The sequence below is a fragment of the Helianthus annuus genome, chromosome 17, assembly GCF_002127325.2.
Source record: "Helianthus annuus cultivar XRQ/B chromosome 17, HanXRQr2.0-SUNRISE, whole genome shotgun sequence".
Classification (NCBI taxonomy): domain Eukaryota; kingdom Viridiplantae; phylum Streptophyta; class Magnoliopsida; order Asterales; family Asteraceae; genus Helianthus; species Helianthus annuus.
Window position 1 is genome coordinate 52,254,239 of NC_035449.2, and position 21,607 is coordinate 52,275,845.

Consider the following 21,607-nt stretch of genomic DNA (forward strand, 5'->3'; position numbering starts at 1 on the left):
TTTCCCATCCAAGATATTCATTCATGTGCATTAGCTTCGGTGGGCGATTATTGTTTCCAGTTTCATTTTCGCTTAAAAGTATACTTTGAATACTTTGATTTTGATTTGAAACGAACTCCCATTGACTTGACGAAACAAGACTCGCTTGAGATGGAACTGACGTAGATGAGGGTGCAAGTGGTTTGGCCCAAGATGGAGATAAACCCTTGCTTGTATACTTACTTTCCGTATTAGATGGAATACCCCACCAGTTTGAACTCATTTTGGATGTATGACAATGAATACCTGCTCAAAAGTCTCAGAACAAACTGTTAAACTGATTTAAAATGCTTCTGTTAAAAAAATGACAAGTATTGTCGACGAAGAATTGCGCGACGAAGTCTTGATTCTTCGTCAAAAGACAACGCGACGAAGAGTGTGATTCTTTGTTAAAGACCAAAACGATGAAGATTTAATGTTCGTTGAGCACAAAGTGACGAAGACTGGGAATGTTCGACCAAGATAAACACGACGAAAAATTGAATCCTTCGTCAAAAGACAATATGACGAACAAAAGGGTATATCGTCGATGTATTCTTCGTTGACAAATGTGACACCAGTTAAATATTTTCACAAAATCAAATCTTATCTTTTAACCTATCCTACTGACAAAAATATGCCCACTTGTATGGCCAACTTGTCAAATACACATACTTTTCAGAAAATAATCATAATTGAAAAGCAAATAATATCAAACAATAATATAAAAATAACATCAACAATAATGCAGTCTTCAAACAAACATATTATAATCAAGATCTTCAATAATTCATTTCAAACAAACCCAGAAAAATGAAGAACTCTATGAACTCGGAAGAACAATATGCGTTTTCCGGCCAACGATAACACACCGGAATAATTTCCGAACACAATTTTGCAAGAGAGTTTCAATAACAACCTTATGCTAACTTGTATAAATGAGATATAACAAGGTTTTTATAAAAACAAAAAGCAAAACATCAAGATTTTCACGATTTTTACACCTGTTTTTCCAGAAAAAAACATAATCTTCAAACTCAAACTTTAAGAAAATCACATGAAAATATTTGAAAAATCAAGAAAAACAACTTGGTTGTAACAAGGAATCGAGCCAATGATCTGATACCAATTGTAGGTCCACCCTGAGGATCGAGTTAAACCTCTATTCCCTGTTTTCCGACGAACCCGAGAGTGCGGAATCCAAACGGGTAAGTTAAACCAAGTTAGAACGCGAAATACACAAACACGATTCAACGATTAACATTCGATGTATTAATACGTATCCGTTACAAAATAGTGTTTACAATCTCTGTAAACTCTTAGTGTGTGTGTGTTCATATAGTGTGTTTTCTCTCTTGTCTCACACTTGTATATCAACAGAGTTCAGGTTACAAGATTATGCAATATAAAGCTCTCACACTAAACTCTCTCTAGTCTGTTCAGACCTCTGTTTGTGTCTTCTGTCTGTTCAGTATATATACTGAAAGGGTCGACGAACCTCCTGCAGGTGACGAAGGATCCCAGACGAAGATTTGAGATCGACGAAGAATAGATTCTTCGTCGTGTGGTCTTTGGCGAACAAACAAGTGACGAAGTCTTGGCGAACCTTTACCTTCGTCGTATTGAGTATGTGACGAAGATCCATTCTTCATCACACAGGAATCTTCGTCCAGTTGAGTGTTCGTTGGAGACCATGGACGAACATTTAAACAGCAGGTTAACTTGCAACACTTGAACAAACAGTAGCAACAGACTAATCAGAAACAGTAGCAAATAGAGACATGTTCGATCCGAAACTCGATGGAGGATATCGAGTTTCGGTATTCATCTCTTAGCGATTTCGAACCGAGCGAGTCGCATCCACAAAGTGTATCAGCAATATAAATGAATTTTTCAATATTTTTCTCTTGAAATTAAAATAGATGAATAAATATTTTATTTCAACAATTTTATTCAATTTTAGAAGTCTTTTATATTAAAAAAAATTAATTATTTATCTTCTTCTCACAATTCTTGCATTTATTTGTTTTGTGAATAGATTCTTCTCTATATGTGCGTGACAAAAAAAATTTGAAAACCACCCAGTTGAGAGAATTCGAGAAATCCTACCCAACAAAAGATTTTTTGTATTTTTTCTCATATTTCCTATATATTACTAACATTCATAGAATACAAATTTATATACACACATTAAATGGGTGTCACGCGATGCAGCAAAAATACAAACACCGGTAATCACGTAATATCACTATTATAAAAGTGTTCCTTTTGCTACAGAAATTTCCTACGCAAAAAATGTGTCACAAATTCTGACACATTTACTACGCATTTCCTACAGAAAAAAAACCTTGATTTTTTGGACCAATTTGCAACACAATAGCGACAAAAATACTAATTCTAAGTATTGTGTCGAAAATGCGTAGCAACTTACTACGCATTTACAACGGTTGAATTATATTTATAATTAAATTATATTTAAACGTTTAATAATAATAATTATTATTAACTATTTCGTCGGAAATGCGTAGTAACTTGCTACGCATTTCTGACAGAACTATTTTTTATTTGTTGGAATTAGATTTATATGTTGAATTCAATTAAATATTAATTGGTGCGGCGTAGCAACTTGCTACACATTTACAACAACCATGTAATATTATATTTGAATTATATATAAGTCTAATTTACAACATGCTTGTGCATGTGGTTGTTGTAAATTGTGCATCAATTGTACTAGTTGCTTCTCTTAGTTGAACCTTCAGCATAGAAAATTGTACATTACTTTTCTATTTTGTTAGTAAATCCATATGCCACGCTCCTCTCATCGTAGCCACATATTGTTTTAAAGGCATTTCTTTAATGGCACTGATAGAAAGAGAAGAAACAGATTGTATGATGGAGTCTGGAGAGATAAGAGCGATAGAGAGATAGAAAGCAGCAGAGCAAAGGGAGCCCAGAGGTTCCACCCATCGGTTACGTCGGCACCGATGTAGCGGCGGTGTTCAGGTTTTCGATGTCGTATTGGAATGCCAGAGGTCCGGCGAAACTACAACGTGTTCAACCAGCTTCTTACGCGAATCTCAGATCTTCTTCTTCATCTTTCAAATCGAAGAATTCTAAGGTTAGCTGTAGTAGCTCCGGTGTCGGAGTTAGGGATTCTGATGGTAACAAGGTAACTATCGCACTCTCTGTACCTATTTTACCCATTTAAAAACTTGCATTCACATGAAGTTATAGAATTTCTGATGTAATTGTTCTTTGATTTGATTATTATTCATTTGTTGTGAATTTTAGCTTTTTCAATAGGATCGAGGCTTATTTAGGTGAACTTTTAATTTGGGTCAATCATAGTTATATTTTTTACTATATTGTTATGCAGATTTTCTTGAAAAGTTCATATTTTTGGTGTTCTTATCATTGATTACCCTGCAATTTATTGTGAATTTTAGGTTTTTAAAGAGGAATGAAGCTTATTTAGGTGAACTTTTAGTTTAGGTCAATCATAGTTTTGTGTTTTTTAACGTATTATTATGCATAACCCTTTCTTTCTTAGTTTCTTCGGCTAAGCTTTGACCGTTCTTTTGCCTAAACCAGTCCAAAGTTAGTGTTTTGATCTGTATTTTTAAAAAACTTTTTGAACGGATAAAAAACACGAATGATCCGTTCAGTGGCGGAGCTCGCCCATTTATTCAGGGATATCCTCGTATTCGTTTAGGGGTATCCTTTGTATAAAACAAAAAAGCCGAAAAAATACACTACGAATACGAGACTGAGCCGTAGCCCGTGCCGCCCCTCTTAATACATTAGCTCCGCCCCTAGATCCGTTTGGTTATGATGAGTTAGGGATGAGTAATGGCAAGTTGTTTTTACTGTTTTCCCATTTTTTGTAGGACTAAATGCGAGAGATGCATAAACGTCGATGTTTGTTGATATAGGATCAAAAGATTGGTCTTCGGGTGCAGCCGCTGTGGTAAGGAAGGCGAGTGGAGCAATCACGCTGAAGGAGATAAAGGCGGACCCCCAAAAGTGTCAGAAGTTAGGATCAAGATGTTGCGTTCGAGTATTTGCCATGTTGATATCCTATGTTGCAATCGGATACCTACTGTATGTAACCCATCCTTCCAAGTATACACATAAAGATTTGAATTACCATGCTCTAATAGTTTTAGTGTTTAACTAACATTGCAGCTAGGGGTAGCAAAGATTTCAACCCTAACCCGACCCATATTAATTTGGGTCAACCCGAACCGACCCGTTTAACCCATATTTAATAATGACAATGGCCTAGTTAACCATGTTGATTCAATATATAACATAGTTGAGACTTGGGTGCAGGATGGTTGAGAGCATTGGAGAAGATAAAACTCATGTCAACACCCATGTAGCCGGTACCAAATATGCACTCTCAACTTAATATTTCATTTTTAGTTAATTTGATAACTTATTAAAGTTAATGACTTTAAAAAAATTGCACCAGAACATATTCTTAAACACATATAATAAAGGGTTAGTTGAAGTCCAAAAATCCATTTTTAGCATTTTGCTGATATCAAAGACTTTTAAAATCAATGTTGATTCAGAGTGTCTAAATCTACTTAATTGTGTAAAAATTATGTCTTTATGTATACTTTGACTTTTATGGTCAAATGTAGCACTTACTGAACACAATCATATATAGTTGGTTTGGAAAAACTAACTTTAAATTAGTCTTTTGTTGTTACTTGCTAAAAAGTTTATTGGAGCTATTAATTTTTCGTTCACAAGTTCTTATAATTGTATCATATTGTAATTCAAGTGGAGTCTATGACTTTGAAAGTTAGCTACAATAAACTCTTGATTTGTAGCTCAAACATCAAGATTCTTGCAGGCATTTAAGCTATTGGCAAAGTGAAAAAGTATGTAGAAGGTCAATGGCATTTGACTTGTAGCTCAAAGTAGATGGAAGAACATGTTCAATTCAAGAAGTTATTATCAACGGATGATGACCCAGACAAGCTTTATAAAAGTACGTTGAAGGTCAATGGCATTTGTATTGTCATACATTTTTCATGGTTAATGTTTAGTGTTATTTAACCATCCCCGCCGCAACGTGGATGGGCTTATGTTTATCATTTGTATACATTATGTGTTAATTTGTAAGCCCCGAACGCAACGCGGCGGGCGGGGTTCCACCTAGTTATTCTAAAAGCTTAACTAAGAATATTCTTAATTATTGCGTATGAAATGCGTATCAATTTGTTACGCATTTGTGACAAAACATTTATCATTATATTGGGGTCATATATAAATGTTTAACTAATAGTATTATTTAATTATTATGTCTGAAATGTGTAGCATCTCGATACACATTTGTGATAAAATATTTAGTATTATACTTAAATTATATTTTAATGTTTAATTAGTATTATTATTAATTATTGCATAGGAAATGCGTAGCAACTTGCTACGCATTTGTGACGAAAAATTTATTACCATATTTATATTTAATTAGTTTTATTATTTATAATTATGTTGGAAATGCTTAGCAACTTGTTACGCATTTGCAATGTAATAGTTATAATATTTGAATGTTTAATTATATATGAGTATATGTATGTATTTGTGTCTGTGTCTATGTATATGTATGGGTATATATATATATGCATGTATATGCCTATGTATATATGTGTGTATTCATATCTATGTGAGCACTACCGAATTACCCGTACCGAATTATTTTTGGTACCTACTATTTGGCGTTTTCGGTACAGGTACTGTACAATACCATACTGAACATTTTCGGTACTGGTACCCATATTAGCGATTTTCGGTACCGGTACGTTCGGTACCAAGCTCATCTGTAAACGTATATTTGTTAATGGATTATATTGGGTCTTAATGGATCACAATGACTAATAGTAGCTCATATATGTGTTAATGAACCATATTGGGCCATAATGGATCATACATGTCTTAATGTCCATATTGTGTCTAGTTAAACGATAAGCCAAACCGTTAGTAATGGTTTCTTATATCTATTTAAGTTTAGTTTTATTTTAATTAAGCCTAATATGAAATATAAATATAAAATGTATTATTAAGTCTTACGGTCCAGTCTGGTTTTATATAAAATGTATTATTAAGTCTTACGGTCCAGTCTGGTTTTATACGATAGGAACTGTAAACCAAACTGTTCCTAATGATTTTAAACTATGAAACTGTCTTACTAAAATTGAAATAAAAACCTAAAAAATGACCGATTTGAACGGTTTCACGGTTTGAAACCGAACCATGAACACCCTTACCCCATATTGGAGCTTACATGTCTTTGTTCAGATAAGACTATGCATAATGGTTAATGCCCCTTAAAGGACATTTTCGGCTACATCAACATAATAATGCTCATTCAAAAATTTGTAATGGTTAACACGTCGTCTGACCAGATTGTTGCAATCGTCCGGTTCGTCTCTAGTCCGCAGGTCCGAACCTCCAACAGATTTCTTGGTGGGCGCTTTTCATCTTCTCCGTTGCTATAGTTGGTTTCTTGGTGAGAAATTTCTATGGTTTATTGCTTGGTTTCCTGGAAAGAAATTCTGATTGTTTCTTGATATTTCGCCATCGTCGATCTTCAGATCTTGGTGAGATTTCATTGCACGTGTGTCGATCTTGGCTGCCATGCATGGAACCAGACTAGCAGAAAGAATCCGTTGGAGGTTCGACTGTGGTTGTTTGATCTTTGGATCTTGGTGAGATATGAGACGATAGTTGGTTTGATGATTTTTAGATTTGTTGTTGTCGAGATGATCTTCAGATCTTGATGATCTCATTTTTATGGGTTTTATGTTGAATAGGTTATTTGAGATCTACAAAATATACTAAAAGTATGTGATGATGCGGAGAATGAGGTGTTGTTTGTAGAGGTTTGTATATTGTGGAAAAAGTTGAAGTTTTCTTGGGAGGTTTGCGAATCTGATTTTGCGTTGAGATGACGGTGTGTTAATGTATGTGAGGTTTGTACATTGTGGATGGTCTAACCATTCTATGTTATTACACCATCTAGTTTATGGCTAGTTTATCCTAATAAAAATATGCCACCATCATGAGAAAAAAAAGTAGAAAATTTTAAGAATATATGTTGTTCTTGTCCTTCTAATTAATGACTGTACCAATATTGACACAATACTCCAACTCATGATTTCTAATTTTGTTATAATATAAAATATAATATAACATACGCCCTTTATTATATTTACCCAACTTATTAAAAATAGAACACTTGCATGAACTGTTGAACATGTGACTAGGGAGTTGTCAACGTACATACAAATTCCAATTCGTTGGAATGGCAACATAGGAAGTGTCGGTGTCTCATAGAATATTAGATAAGATGCTTTGCCCGTGCATGTAAGTCACACCATAAAACGCATCAAGAAATCATTAATGTAGGCCATTCAAAAGATTCCGAATTTGCTTTTCCTCATCACCTTAAACCCGCAAGTATATTTTATTAAATGAGACCAAAATAATCAATAATATGCATCATGGCCTTGAAAATCTGAATGCTTAACTTTCGTTACTAAAATGTAATAATTAGTGGGATTTTTTGCGCTTTTGCGGCGGGTTTTCAGTCGGTATTAATACGTAGGGCCGTCTCCGAAAATATTCGAAAATCTTTAGCCCTTGTGCGAACAGAAAATACGGGTCCCTAAATATAAATTTTTAAAAAGAATATACATAAAAATAATTTAAATATATGAAAATGAATTAATGTCATTTGAATCAACACCAATCATTTAATGTAACTTGAAAAAATTAGGCAATTAAGAAAGAAAAAGAAAAACAAAACTAAGGACACCAGGATTAGAACCCATGTCTTTTTATTATTAAAGTGATTTTCAAACCACCAAACCAAGTGTTTCAAGATGGTATTGTTTTCCAATTCATTATGTATATATTCTAACTTTGCAATGTAAAACTAATACAAAAAATAAAAAAATTTGGGCCCCCGATGGGTTTGGGCCCTGAGCCGTCGCCCATCCCGCACACCCTTCGGGCCGGCCCTGTTAATAAGGTTCGTTACGGTACAACATGATACGGTAGTAGGTGGCTAGTAGGTGTAGCAACAAAAATAAATAAAAGCGAATAGCAATGTGGATACGACCCTGTTTTGTGAATACGACTCTGTTTACCGACACCAATGTTACTCGGTCGAAATATGTTCAATACGCCACTGCAACAATAGGAATGTCCATGAAATCAAGAAACAATGTTGTTTAGACGGTATCAGTCTGATTGGTTACGATAGAACAAAAAGTAAATTATATTTCACATGTTCGCTTTTAAACAAAAGTGTTGGTAAAAGTTTTAGAGTTGTATAAACATTGATATTAATCTCGTCACAACTGTATATTTAGAGTTGTATAAAGTAATTAAAAGGTTCAAACGACGAAAAGAGTAAACAATATCACTTTATATATATAATGGTTTCTTGATATAGATTTAGATAAACGGTATAAACTTCGGATATTCTAATTAAGACAAACCGTTTCTAACTTGCTCGTTAGAAAATTTAACAGTTTAGACTAAGTCGTTTCAGAGTTTAGTGTTTTCCAAAATAATTGTTTCTAACACGCTCATCTGTAATTATATTGCAATAATAATGTCGTCTAACACGCTCGTTAGATAATATAGACGTTAATTTCAAAACTTAGTATTTTACGAAAACAATCATTTCTAACACGCTCCTTAGATTTATAAATTTTTCAAAACTTGTTATATTTGCGGCATCACCGTTTCTAATGCTCGCTAGAAAACAAATGTTTTATACACTTTTTATTTTTTAACCAATATTATTTAACCAAATTTAATTTCCAACACGCTCGTTTGAAAGAAAATATTAAACGTTCATTCCCAAACGTTTTAAATGCAATTTACAAAAATGGCATTTTCTAATATGCTCATTAAAAAATAGTATTTAAAATACATGTTAATTTATGTACGTAACGAGTTCATGCTAATGCGCGCGTTGCGGCGGGATGTTGATTGTGAATGTTTTTAATATCAGCACATGAGATATTAAGATTCTTAAATTCATAACAAATTTTTTTAATATGTTACTAATTTACCTCTACTAATTTGGTTTTAATATAGTGATTATAATAAAGTTTAACCCTTATTTTGAAACAAAATGCCAAATAGAGAACGTATGATATGAATCGAATGTTGTTTAATGTTGTATGATGTATCCTTTAGAAAACATTTTCATTCAAAACACATCAGGTGTACATATATACGTTGAAAGTAAAAAAGGGCATGTGTTTGTTAAAATTGTATTTAAAAGTTAAAACCTAGACACCTCACAAAAGAGATAGTGTCATGTTGATCTCATAGAAAGTTAAAACATAGAGGGTTGAGATCCTGTACAAACAGTGCTAATTATAAGAACCGTAAGAACAGATCTGAACCATTGTTAATTTAAATCAATGGTTGATATTGATTATAAATAAAACTCTTATAATTAAAAATTACTACTAACAAATTAGGGGTAATTTTGTAAAATTGCTAGTCATTTGACCATTTTCTATTAAATACAAATTTCACCAAGGTTTTTTAAACTAAAATAACTTTTATATACTTCATTATTTTTTTTAAAAATATATACCATAAAATCAAGTATTTTTTTATCTTTAATATGAGTACCATATTGCTATACCTTTTTGTATTTATAAAAGTGTTTTTTAAAAAAAGTTAACAAAAGGTGTTTTATATTTGTGCTAATAAGGTGCTGATTATGTGTTAATTACAAAATAATACAAACAAACACCAAAAGTAGATATAATCAGCACATCTGGTGTGCTGATAATGGAGAACGATTGAAGATGTTGTGCTAATGTCGTTTATGTTGATAATGGAGAACGATTCGAGGACGATGTGCTGATAATGAAGAACGATTAATAATGTTGTGCTAATTATATAGTGTTGTGCTGATTATATTTTTTGTAATTATTTTTAATTAGTTATAAATAAATATGGTCAAAAAGTCTAAATTACCCCTAAACTAATTTTTTATTGATGGACACTTGTCAATTATGTATTGGTTCTTATGGTTCTTACAAACTTAAGTGTTTGTATTTGATCCCATTCCAAAACATAGATATCAAATAACAAAATATGGTGCATATTTGACCATCAAAAGTCAAAACCACGATGCCCTATACTGCATTTCCACGTATAAAACTTTGTACTGCATTCAAATGGTGTACTGCATTTGTCGCAGTAAAACCAATAATCAGGATCCCCGCCCTATCCACCGTTCCAACAAAACCATTTTAAAATCTCAAACACAAATCACAATATGATACAGCCCTCTCTCACCACCACAACCTTTCACCACCGGCTTTAAACCTTGTCGCCAAATCAAACCCAAAAATTTAATCACTTCAAAACCTCAAATCTCGTCGATTAAAGCCATCACCACCACCACACTTGTTGCAGACTAAATCACACCATCATAAGAGGGGACCCGGGTTGGAAGCGTATCTAGTCACCCTAAAAGGGTGTGACGATTTGGTCGACGATGAAGCGGCGGGTTTAGGATGAATCAACGGTTTGAAAAGGAAGAGGAAGACAACGGTGATGCAACATGCATCTCTAGGGTTTGATACTCCGGCGTACCCTTTCCTTTGTTTATCTTCACGCTTGTATGATATTCTTTGAGGAATTGTTTAATGTTGATACCATGTTATGTCTTGGATTTTCAGAATCTTCCGCATGTTCCGATCTTATTTTGTTGATTTTATGATCTGATTATTGAAAAAGTTTTTCTTTGATATGATGAACGGAAACCCAGAAATCTTTCATTCCAGATCAAGAATGGAAGTTCTTGTTTGATCAAGGTTTCAAAAAAAAGAACTTGAAGAAAGCTTTCTTGATTTTGATTGTATATAATTCCTCTATTCTTTGTTGTTCTTGATCCGCAGTAGGATATATACCACTTTGAAGCACATACGATATGATCAACCAAATTAAAATTGTATGTGTGGCTTTGTGTTTATATTTTGGATTTGGCATAACCGCCAACCAAAAGTTCATGACGGTTTACGATAGACATATCTGTTCACATATGACCACCCCGTGTCTTTAACTTAAACAGGGTGTTTGTATGGACATGACGGTTAGATAATTAGGTGGTAACCCAAGTTACTTTTTGTATTGTTATATAATGAGTTGACTCTAACCCGTATATTGTGGCGGGATCTACAATTTCTCATATGCTAAACTTGATAACAAATTTGCGCTCTTAATTTTTCATTTGCTAACCTTGATTAAAAATTTGCGCTCTTAACTTATTTCCAAACCTCATCTCTGACCCAAATCCAGTTTGGAGCCCACACTTTTTGAGTAAATGTACTGGCCCATCATCAACTCTTTTAGATAAACCCATTTTCAATTGAGACGAAGCAACGCGAAATTTTAAACATAATAGGGTATAAATTGATTTAAAGTTGCTTTTTGCGTGTATAATTTGATTTATCTAAACACAACCAAAACGCCATGGACTCAAAAAGTTTAAATTAAAACGTTAATTTTGTAACACTATATATATTCGGAGTAAAGATTATACTCCAATCAATAAAATCCAACTTGTTTGTACTAAATACCTTATTTCCCAATATATATATACATAGTAGGGTAGGGTTCAAGAGTGAATCTAGTGGTTTTTGTAAACAAAATTAACTAATCTGGACCATTCATTCTTTTTTGAGTGAATTGCAAATTTTGTCCTTTATCTTTATACCCTTTTTCAGGCGGTGTCATTTATCTTTAAAATTAACGAATTTTGTACTTAACGTTTCAAAATCTTGCACGTTATGTTCTTTGAGCTTAGCCCTGTTAATTTTTTTTTTTTTTGTTAAATATGGTCATGTGCTTTGCACATAAGAGCATTCTTTTCTATTCATCTCTGCAGGGACTAATTATGCAAATAATAAACATCCAGAGACTATTGTGTATAAAAATAAAAAAACAATCGGTGATTTTGAAAGGGCCAATGAAATACAGAATCAATGTGTGCAAGCCAGAAAGAAATTACACCTTTTTATGGAGAGAGCTTAAATAAAACATAATCCAAAAATTGAAATTCCATATGGTTTTCTTTTTTATCCGCATATGATTTATGCTAGTATTGAACAACTTTCAAAGATGTGTTCGACACATTCTGTTGTATAATATTTCAAGGTAGTGCTGTCATCTCAATACTTGAATGACAATTATTGTTATATGAAGAATCTACTAAAGTTAAAAAGCTATCAAAACTTCCTAAAAATCAACGATACAAGCTCATAGCGTAACCTTTAGAGTTTTAATAGTTCTCTTGCTTTGTCTATTGGTTTAAGGGTGATATGTGGCAATAATTTAGAGCTTAGCACTCAAATGTCTTGATTTTTCTTGAAAAGTGTGCAATGAATTGTGTGTCATGATCCAATACAACTAGTTTAATGCCCGTCTAGTGGACGGGTATTTTAATGTCTTAATGACATAAGTATGCATTATGAATCTCAACCTGTTACCCTTTTAACTAAATTTTTATAACACCCGTTTGAAATAAAATGCAACCCGAATTGACCCATTTGAAATAAAACGCAGCCCGAATTGACCCGTTAACCCGAATTGACCCGTTTAAAATAAAACACAACCTGAATTGAGTCGTTTAAAATAAAATATAACCAAAATTTGTTGTTGTTATTACTGATAAAATTAACACCTTTTCACATAAAAATGGACTCCATTTTAATATGTTTATATGCATTAGCAAGTAGTCACGGTGCTTAGTTTCCTGTTATACAATTATATTTAACATCATTTTGTCAAGTCATTTGTACATTAATCAGAGAGAGAGAAAATACAAACCAATAGCCACCATTATCACTTCACTTTCAATGTTTATTTCGTACACAATATCTTCCCTTCTATAAAAACGTGTGATTATACATCTTCAGTATTCCATGTATTCCATATATGAGAACATACACAGGTTCAAATATGTAACACCCCAAAAACGGGTTTGGTGATCAAACCACGCTAATACTAACAGATGGCTAAGGAACCGTTAGTGGTAAAAATTAAGCCAGAAAATATTAGGATTATTATATAATTATATCCAATATTTAATAAAAAGAGAAAAGAATGCGTTTGGGAAATAAAGTTTATAGAAGGCCCGAGTTAACGGGACTTAAACTAAACTTAGTCATAGATTCCCAAAACCCACTAATTCAATTAGGAATGTTTAACCTAGTTAATAAGTGGGGAATAGTGTTAGAAATAATGTAGGTTGTGCCCTACTTAATTAACTAACCAAATTAGAGGGGCCAATAATGTTAAAATCGAAACTTGATTTTTATTAAACAAATAAAAACTAAACCAAACACCCCATTTTGGGGGTCTGGTCGATCAGAGCAAGCAGGGGGCGACCCCCACTCCTTCAAAACCCTAGAACTTCAGAAATCTTGCAAATTGAAGGTTCAATCCAAGTTCAAATCGAATTCTAAACATAGATTCCTGATCCTCATCACAAGGGGATTACAAGGTATGTAAAATTTTGAGAAATCTTTCAACTTGAAATTCTCATGAATTGGGAATAATCTGAGATTCTAGTTGCATGTGTATGTTATGATGATTTAGGAACTACTATAGAGTTTAGGGACAAACCCTAGACAAACACAAGCTGAAATCATGTGAATTTTTAGTGAAAACTATGATCACCATTGTAGGTGATTAGTGAATTATGTGAAATTTGATGAACACTAGGAAATAGATTGTTGATCTAGTGTAAATTGACAATTTTGAAGTGATTTCAGAAATTATAGAAGTTAACCACTTTGTAAGATGGTTGATTTATGTAAAATTTTGGCTAAGAGATAAGCTAGAGACTTGATAAATACACATGTAAAATTCTGCCCTTAAAGTGTTTGTTGAAATGCCTCAAAGAAGGCACGAAACTAGAATTTTTGTAGCTAAAACACCTAATTGTGATGTTTTGGTTACTATGCAAAATATGATTAAAAAGAGTTCTACATATGATAATTGTGGTTAGAACTTTGGTTAAAACGGTGGTCTAAAGATAACGCCTACCGGGTAATTAAAGAATGCTAGCACTAGTTGATGAACTCGAATATGCAAATTAGTATACTAATGGGCATTTGACTTTTAAAAAGTCAAACTGACCTATACTACGATAAATGCTAATTTTTAATGTGAAATGTGTAAGGTGAAATAATCGTATTAAATTATGATTAAACTAACCACCTTGAAAACGATGATGATAGTTTGACGCGTAACAAGCTAGGTGGAAGCTTGATGAGGGAGCGGGTCAAACGAATCAAGAAGGAAAGGAAAAACGTAGTTCGGATGCGAGGTAAGTATAACTTACGCCCCTTTTACATTATTTGCGAAGTTACTAATTTCAGGTATTAATATGAATGCTACTAAATGGTTGGTATATGATATTTCGACATGATTCAATGAGAGTCGGAATGATGGAAAATGGTATGAAATCATGACTATAGTAAAAGGAATAAAATGGTAAATTAGTCATGTAATGACAAATAAATAAAAAAAAACGGTTTGAGTGAAACAAGTTCAAAGAAAAACCTGAAAAGGGTTTAAGGGGATGAAATGGCAATTAAATACCATCTCATACGGACAAATAGTCGGTTAGACTAAATGGGTCATAACATTTGACAATTATTTGTTGAGTTTTGTAATCACAGGAAATAACATGAGCTTGTAGTTATGATATATCCACCACAAAATAGTTGTGGTGGAATAATTGTAGTTAATTCAATATGGAATTTTGTAGCGACAAAAGAAAAGGTACAAGTTCTAGACAAAAATGAGTAAATACCCTTAATGGGTCAAAATGGAAGTTTTAGCGAAACGGGTTAAGAATGTGTAATGACCCGTGAATTGAACCTTGTATAATAGGAAATAATTATAATAATATGTTTTATAGAAGAAACAAGGGCCATAACCATGTTTGATAATGAAACCACGAACGGGTCATAAGCCGGTAAAAAGAGTAATAAGCCGAAGAGTTAAAGTATGAAATTTTTGTTAATCCGGATGTTGGATTTTAACTCCATAGGATGGGGAATCAAATTACAAACACGTAGGAAGAAACGGTAGGTCAAACGGACAAGCGGTTTGAAAGATACGAAAGTTTTCGTGTCAAAAACGGCAAAATGGAAGAATCTGTCACAGAGGCCACCGTAACTTACAGTGGGCACCGTAAGTTACGGTGGAGCCTGAAAGTGTTACGCCAGTTCTCTACTGATTTACGGTGGAAACATAGTAAAACAGGGGCTACCGTAAATTACGGTATCCACCGTAATTTACGGTGGACACTGTACAAAAATGCATTTTAATTAATTTTGTTTTCCGGACTCATTTAGATATGTTTTAAACGCCGTTCGACTAAAGCATTTCATGTTTATGAAATGTAGGTGCTTTTTAGACGCCGGAAGACGATAAAGCTCAACGAAGAACCGAACATGATATAGACACATGCTTCCGCACATCGCCTCGTTGTAAATTTTTAACGACGAACCCGATCACGTTATGTAGAATAACTTATGATTTGTAAAAGTTTTAATAAACCCGTATTTCCGATGTATATGTAATCTTAATCACATGATTGTTTTCGTAAAATATACGTTAAACCATGGATTATAAGAACGGGTGTTACAAAATAATAAACAACAATTTCATTAGCAAAATTCTAAAATTGATTAAAACCCAAAATTTGTTTTTATGGCAAAAAAAAAAAAAATCATACAGCCCATACTATAAAAGTCATCTGGTAATTAATATGTACCGGTTAACATAACATGTGACCTGCATCGTTAACTCTATGCTATATAGACCTGCATCAGATGTTTGTTCAAATATTTAAATCTGGGCCAAATCACACGTATAACGAAAAACAAATTCGGGTCAAGCGACCCGTTTATGTCAACAAACAGATTTGTCCCTCTCTAGTCAAGAACAAAAATAAATAAATTAAGATCAATTAAGCTTCACGAATAAATCTTGAAAATAATACCTGTTTTAAAGTACTAAGTCATTTCCTTTCTATATTTTTCAAAATGGTTAAGACATGTTTCTAATAATCAGATGTAACTCGGCTACACACTTTAGACACGTGAGGTAAATGATCATGCCTTTTGTCCAAAGAAGACCTAGAGCAGTTGAAGTATAAGATATGGTGGTCGAGAATGAGCTTTTATTAAGGAACTTTAGGAAGAAACAGTTAGGAAGAAACAAATTGTCTATAAAAAAAATATTTCAGAGTGACCCGTTTCAGACCATATATAAAACTATGAATTTAGGTCTGTTTCCCAACCCGTGCATTTTTCCACCTCTAACCATACTTTTTTTCTTTATATTTTTTATTTTTCTTAACTCTTCTGAAGAAAAAAAAACGTTACCTTGGACATAGTAGGGTATCGCCAAAAACTAAACTGGATCTTGGAGTATATGTGTGTGCTCACAAGTTCGTTGACATTCCATACCTGTCATTGTAACAACAGGAGTTAGCAGTCAACTTGGGAAATGTCAAAAGTATGCTTTTAATAATGACAGAAAAATATAACCTTGTGAACCAAGATCAATGTCAACAATTAGTGGTAATAATGGCAAGGGCCAAGGGGTGAGCTTTAGCGTAAATTTGAAAAAACTTCAACAAAGTTTGGGCATCTCAAACTCCCATCTTGAACCACGGCTCAAACCTTCCTTTGAAAACCTGAGCATTCCTAGCACTCCATAAGGTCCATAGTGTTGCCATGGCCACAAACACCAGAACCGTTTTACAATTCTTTGTCGACCCGTTTGCTTGAAAAAACTCCAAGATATCGAAGATATGACTAAACCTTTTCCCGATTCTATACCATTTAGTGTCACGAAGCTGCATTCCCCTCCGCACAAGAGCCAATTTTGAATTTAGTTGGGATACTACCGTCTCTCCAAGTGACGAAATTAACATTGGCCGGACCACGAGATCCATTTAAAAGCCCTTGGATGAAAAACTGCACCTTTAGCCACCTATATCTCTTTTCGAACCAGACTTGTTGTAGGTCCCTTTTCTCGGAGGATCGAGAACAACCTAAACCTTGTTATACTAACCCACTAGCAAGTGCGGAATCCAAGCTAGTAGGCAAACCGGAATGAAGCAAGTAGAGAAACAAGCACACAAGGTTTCACCGATTAACACCACTGTATTAATACGTATGAAAGTTACGGTTACAAGCACAATGTTTACAAAACCAAAGATGTAAACTCTCAAGTGTGTGTGTGTGTTTCCAGCAGAATGCTCTCAAGCTCTCTATCTCTTGTCTGTGTGCATCTATCTACCGAAACTCAACACATGCATGGGTATATATACCCAGCTCATGAAGTCTGGATCGAAGGATCCGATAGATGGTCCGAAGGATCATCTATCGATCACAAGATGTTCGAAAGATGAGCATTGACCTCGAAGGATCATCCTTCGAGGTCTAATCAGTCGAACCATATCTTTCGTGCACCTCGAAGGATTAACACCATCCTTCGAGGAACTATCCTTCGATCAGAACATCTTTCAACATACAATCTGTTGTCCAAGTCAAACCGGAGGATGGTTGACTTGGTCAACTTACAACACAAATCAGGACATCGTTACATACAGACCGAATACAGACAAAGTACAGACACAAGTGCACCAACAAACTCCCCCTTGGCTGTAGCTTTGTCTTTATCTTCTATAGTTGTAGACTCGTCTCGAACTTCGACGGTCTTTGGTCCTCGAGTTACCAAAACTCTGATGTCCTTTCAAGTCTTCAATGTCGGAGGATCTTCAAAGTCTTCACGTCTCGAAAGCAGAGAGTGTATCAACAAACTACCCGTATCATGTAGGAAGTGTGTTGACAAACTCCCCCTTAACATAAGCTCCCCCTTGAGTTATGCTCGTGAATGGACTTTATCTTTATGAAGTGAGATCCTTGTGGTGTTGATGATGGCCAGCGGCAACTCGATCATATTCATCTTTTGAGCGCCTTCTCGTCGTGTCTTCATTCCAAAGCTTGTCATCGACCATGTTCTCCTAGCCTTTAGAATCTGCACATGCAAGAAATCTAAACGCATAATGAGAACAACTACTTGGAACATAGTATAAGCAAATGACACACGAATGACCATGTCACAATCAAACACCGTCCGACAGTTTGAAAGTTTAATAAATTTGTCAATTTAAGTCTTTAACTTTCAAAACCATGCAAATTTCGACCGTTTATGAAGATTTAGTCAATTCGGTTTTCGTTCAGGTTTCAGGTAACGAAGACTCGAGCTCCAACATCGTACGATCGAAAATAAAGTAGAAAGAAAATCTTTTTGGCTTTTATAAAGTTTATATTAAAACACACCTAAAATCTTTTTGGTATTTTTGAAAGTAAAAGACAACAATTTAAAATCCTTTGAGTGTTATCAAACGACATCACCGCTAATGTCGTGCTGATATGCATCAAACGACGAAACTGTTTAAAAGAAAAACAATAAAAGTTAAGCAGTAAATAAATAAATATATACAAACATTCTTTTTGCGAGTTTCGAGGGTAAGAGAATCATATCAGTGTACGGTCATACCAAAACACTCTTGTTGTTCAGTTAGTTAACATTAAGATAAGCATCCTATAACAATTATCGGTATTGTTGTCCACTTAAGCTCAACTTATCAGATGTAATCATGGCGAGGGGATACGTTAAGGTATGATTTATACTTACCGACCGGTGTTCATCCACATCACGACACATTCCCGTATCAAGGTATGCACGAGGGTTCATCTTACCGGTGAGTATACCGATTATCATCTGTTTGACCGTATAAATTGTGAGATACTCACTTATTTTGATTTGAAAACAAGCCCTATGTGATATAATCACTTATTGATGAGGAACTTGATTTTCGTATGCATGAGGGCACAGGTGCAAGTCCGTGAACAGGTCAGTACTTCCGTACAGCAGAGAGACGAACTTGACACCCGGATAAATGTGATATTTTATCACTTATTTGATTTGGACATGTGATTGTTTATCACTTATTGAGGTCGAATGCAGTATGCAATATGTACACGTATGTATAGTATCATGGAAGATCTAGACTTGCGTCCCCGTTATTTTTCGGTAAAAGATACAACCATGATACCCAGATGATAAGCAGCATAAAGACCGAATATCTCAGAACCTCGGCAATCTATCAAACGAAATTTCGGTACTAAGACCATATGCCAATGAATGGTTCCCACCTGGTCTTCAGTCGATTAAGATTTATATCACCCTGCACACTTTAAAATGATTGTGAGCCTACCGATACATCTTATATAGAGCTGCTTATCGCTTTTCATTTAAGGTTAAAAGAGGTTTGGATAGACCACTGATGTACTATCATTTTCTCTTTTGCTCGTCAGGAAACTCATTTTTGTTTTTCTATTGTTTTTGTGTTTTTGAAATTTTTCGATGTTTTTGTATTTTCCGATTTTTGGATTTACTCCCCCTAAAATCAACAAACTAAGATAAATTTAAAAACACACAAAGATATTTACAAAAATGATTTTCCAATGTTGGTTTACTCTTGCTTGACCTTAATGCCATTTACCAATAATAAGAAGTCAAATCTAGATTTGTCAAAAGCTTTGGTAAATAAGTCGGCACGTTGGTCATCGGTGTGGACCTTAACAACATCGATTAGCCTTTTCTCAAAGCAATCACGTATGAAGTGATATTTGATTTCGATGTGTTTGGTCTTTGAATGCTGCACAGGATTTTTAGTGATATCTAAAGCAGCAGAATTATCAACGTATATAGGAGTAGTTAGGAATTCAAAACCGTAGTCCCGCAATTGTTGTTGGATCCAGAGAACTTGTGAGCAACAACTTGAGGCAGCAATGTATTCAGCTTCGCATGTTGATGTAGCGACACACGTTTGCTTCTTGCACTGCCAAGTGACTAGGCGATTTCCTAAAAACTGACATCCAGCCGTTGTGGATTTGCCGTCGATTTTACATCCGCCAAAATCAGAATCACTGAATGCGACCAAGTCAAAGTTATTATCCCTAGGATACCACAGACCGGTGTCGGGGTAAGCCTTCAAATAACGAAAAATCCTTTTGACAGCAGCAAGATGTGAGGCCTTCGGGTTGACTTGATATCTGGCAAGCAGGCACGTTGGGTACATTATATCTGGCCTTGATGCTGTGAGGTACATAAGGGATCCGATCATCGCGCGATAGTATGAAGGGCTAACTGGTTCACCCTTCAAGTCAGGAGTAATTCCGTGATTAGTTGGCAGTGGGGTACCAATGGGCGTTGCATCGGACATCTGGAACCGGCTCAAGATGTCTCCAACATATTTAGTCTGATGGATGAATATCCCAGACTCCGATTGTTGCACTTGTAGACCCAAAAAGAAATTCATTTCCCCCATAGCACTCATCTCGAACTTATCCTGCATGATGCGCTCGAAATTCCTACACAGAACATCATTAGTAGAACCAAAAATAATATCATCAACATATACCTGAACCAGAAGAAGATCTCCATCTTGTTCTTTGATGAAGAGAGTACAATCGATAAGACCTCTTCGAAAACCGTTCTCCAGCAGATATGTAGATAAGGTTGCATACCAAGCTCGTGGCGCTTGATGAAGACCATAAAGAGCTTTGTTGAGCAACCAAACCCGATCGGGATGAACAGGATCTTCAAAACCTGGAGGCTGTTCGACATATACCTCTTCTTCAACCACACCATGTAGAAATGCACTTTTGACGTCCATCTGGTAAACCTTGAATCCTTTGAATGAGGCATAAGCCAGAAAGATCCGAATAGCTTCCAGACGTGCAACTGGTGCATAGACTTCGTTGTAGTCGATCCCTTCTATCTGACGAAAACCTTGAACGACTAAACGAGCTTTGTTGCGAATAACCACTCCACGGTCGTCTTTCTTGCATTTGAAGACCCATCGAGTGCCAATCTTCTTGTAATTCTCAGGCTTTTCAACAAGCTTCCAAACACCAAGCTTGTGAAATTGCTGTAATTCTTCTTGCATGGCTTCAACCCAGGCACTATCTTTCAATGCTTCTTTCCACGATTTTGGTTCTTCTTGTGACACGTAACACGCGAAGGACCAGTCATTCTGTTGACCAGATTCTCTTATAGCTGAATACAAACCAGCATTCCGGTTGTTTCTCAGCTGATTACGCGTCTGCACACCGCGATGGACATCTCCTATGATATTCTGCTGTGGATGGGTATCGTGAATCCTCATTTCAGGATTATCTGGCACACGAGCATTGATACCCAAATTATTCAGATTAAGATCAACAACCAACTCCACACCAGGAATGTGGTTAGAGGTGGATGCATTCCCTTCAGCAGTATCTATATTCTGCGTATGAGGTGTATCACCAGAGGCACCTTGAACAGGAGCAGCTGGAGCTGAAGATCCTTCGGCTGCATCATGATATTCATCATCTTCAGAAGAGTCATTATAATCAGCAACATCTTCATAAACCTCATTTTGAACCAT

The 21,607-nt window shown here is 34.9% G+C and overlaps 2 long non-coding RNA genes across 2 annotated transcripts; one reads left to right on the forward strand and one right to left on the reverse strand.

The window, feature by feature from the left end:
- The first annotated feature begins 2,887 nt into the window (after positions 1-2,887).
- Positions 2,888-5,275, forward strand: LOC110923486. The gene is made up of 3 exons (XR_002584112.2): positions 2,888-4,122; positions 4,354-4,406; positions 4,886-5,275. It is a non-coding gene; the product is annotated as an uncharacterized LOC110923486 (long non-coding RNA).
- A 10,947-nt stretch (positions 5,276-16,222) lies between these two features.
- Positions 16,223-17,115, reverse strand: LOC118489293. The gene is made up of 2 exons (XR_004887033.1): positions 16,647-17,115; positions 16,223-16,565 (listed from the first exon to the last, which is right to left on the reverse strand). It is a non-coding gene; the product is annotated as an uncharacterized LOC118489293 (long non-coding RNA).
- Positions 17,116-21,607: the final 4,492 nt, after the last annotated feature.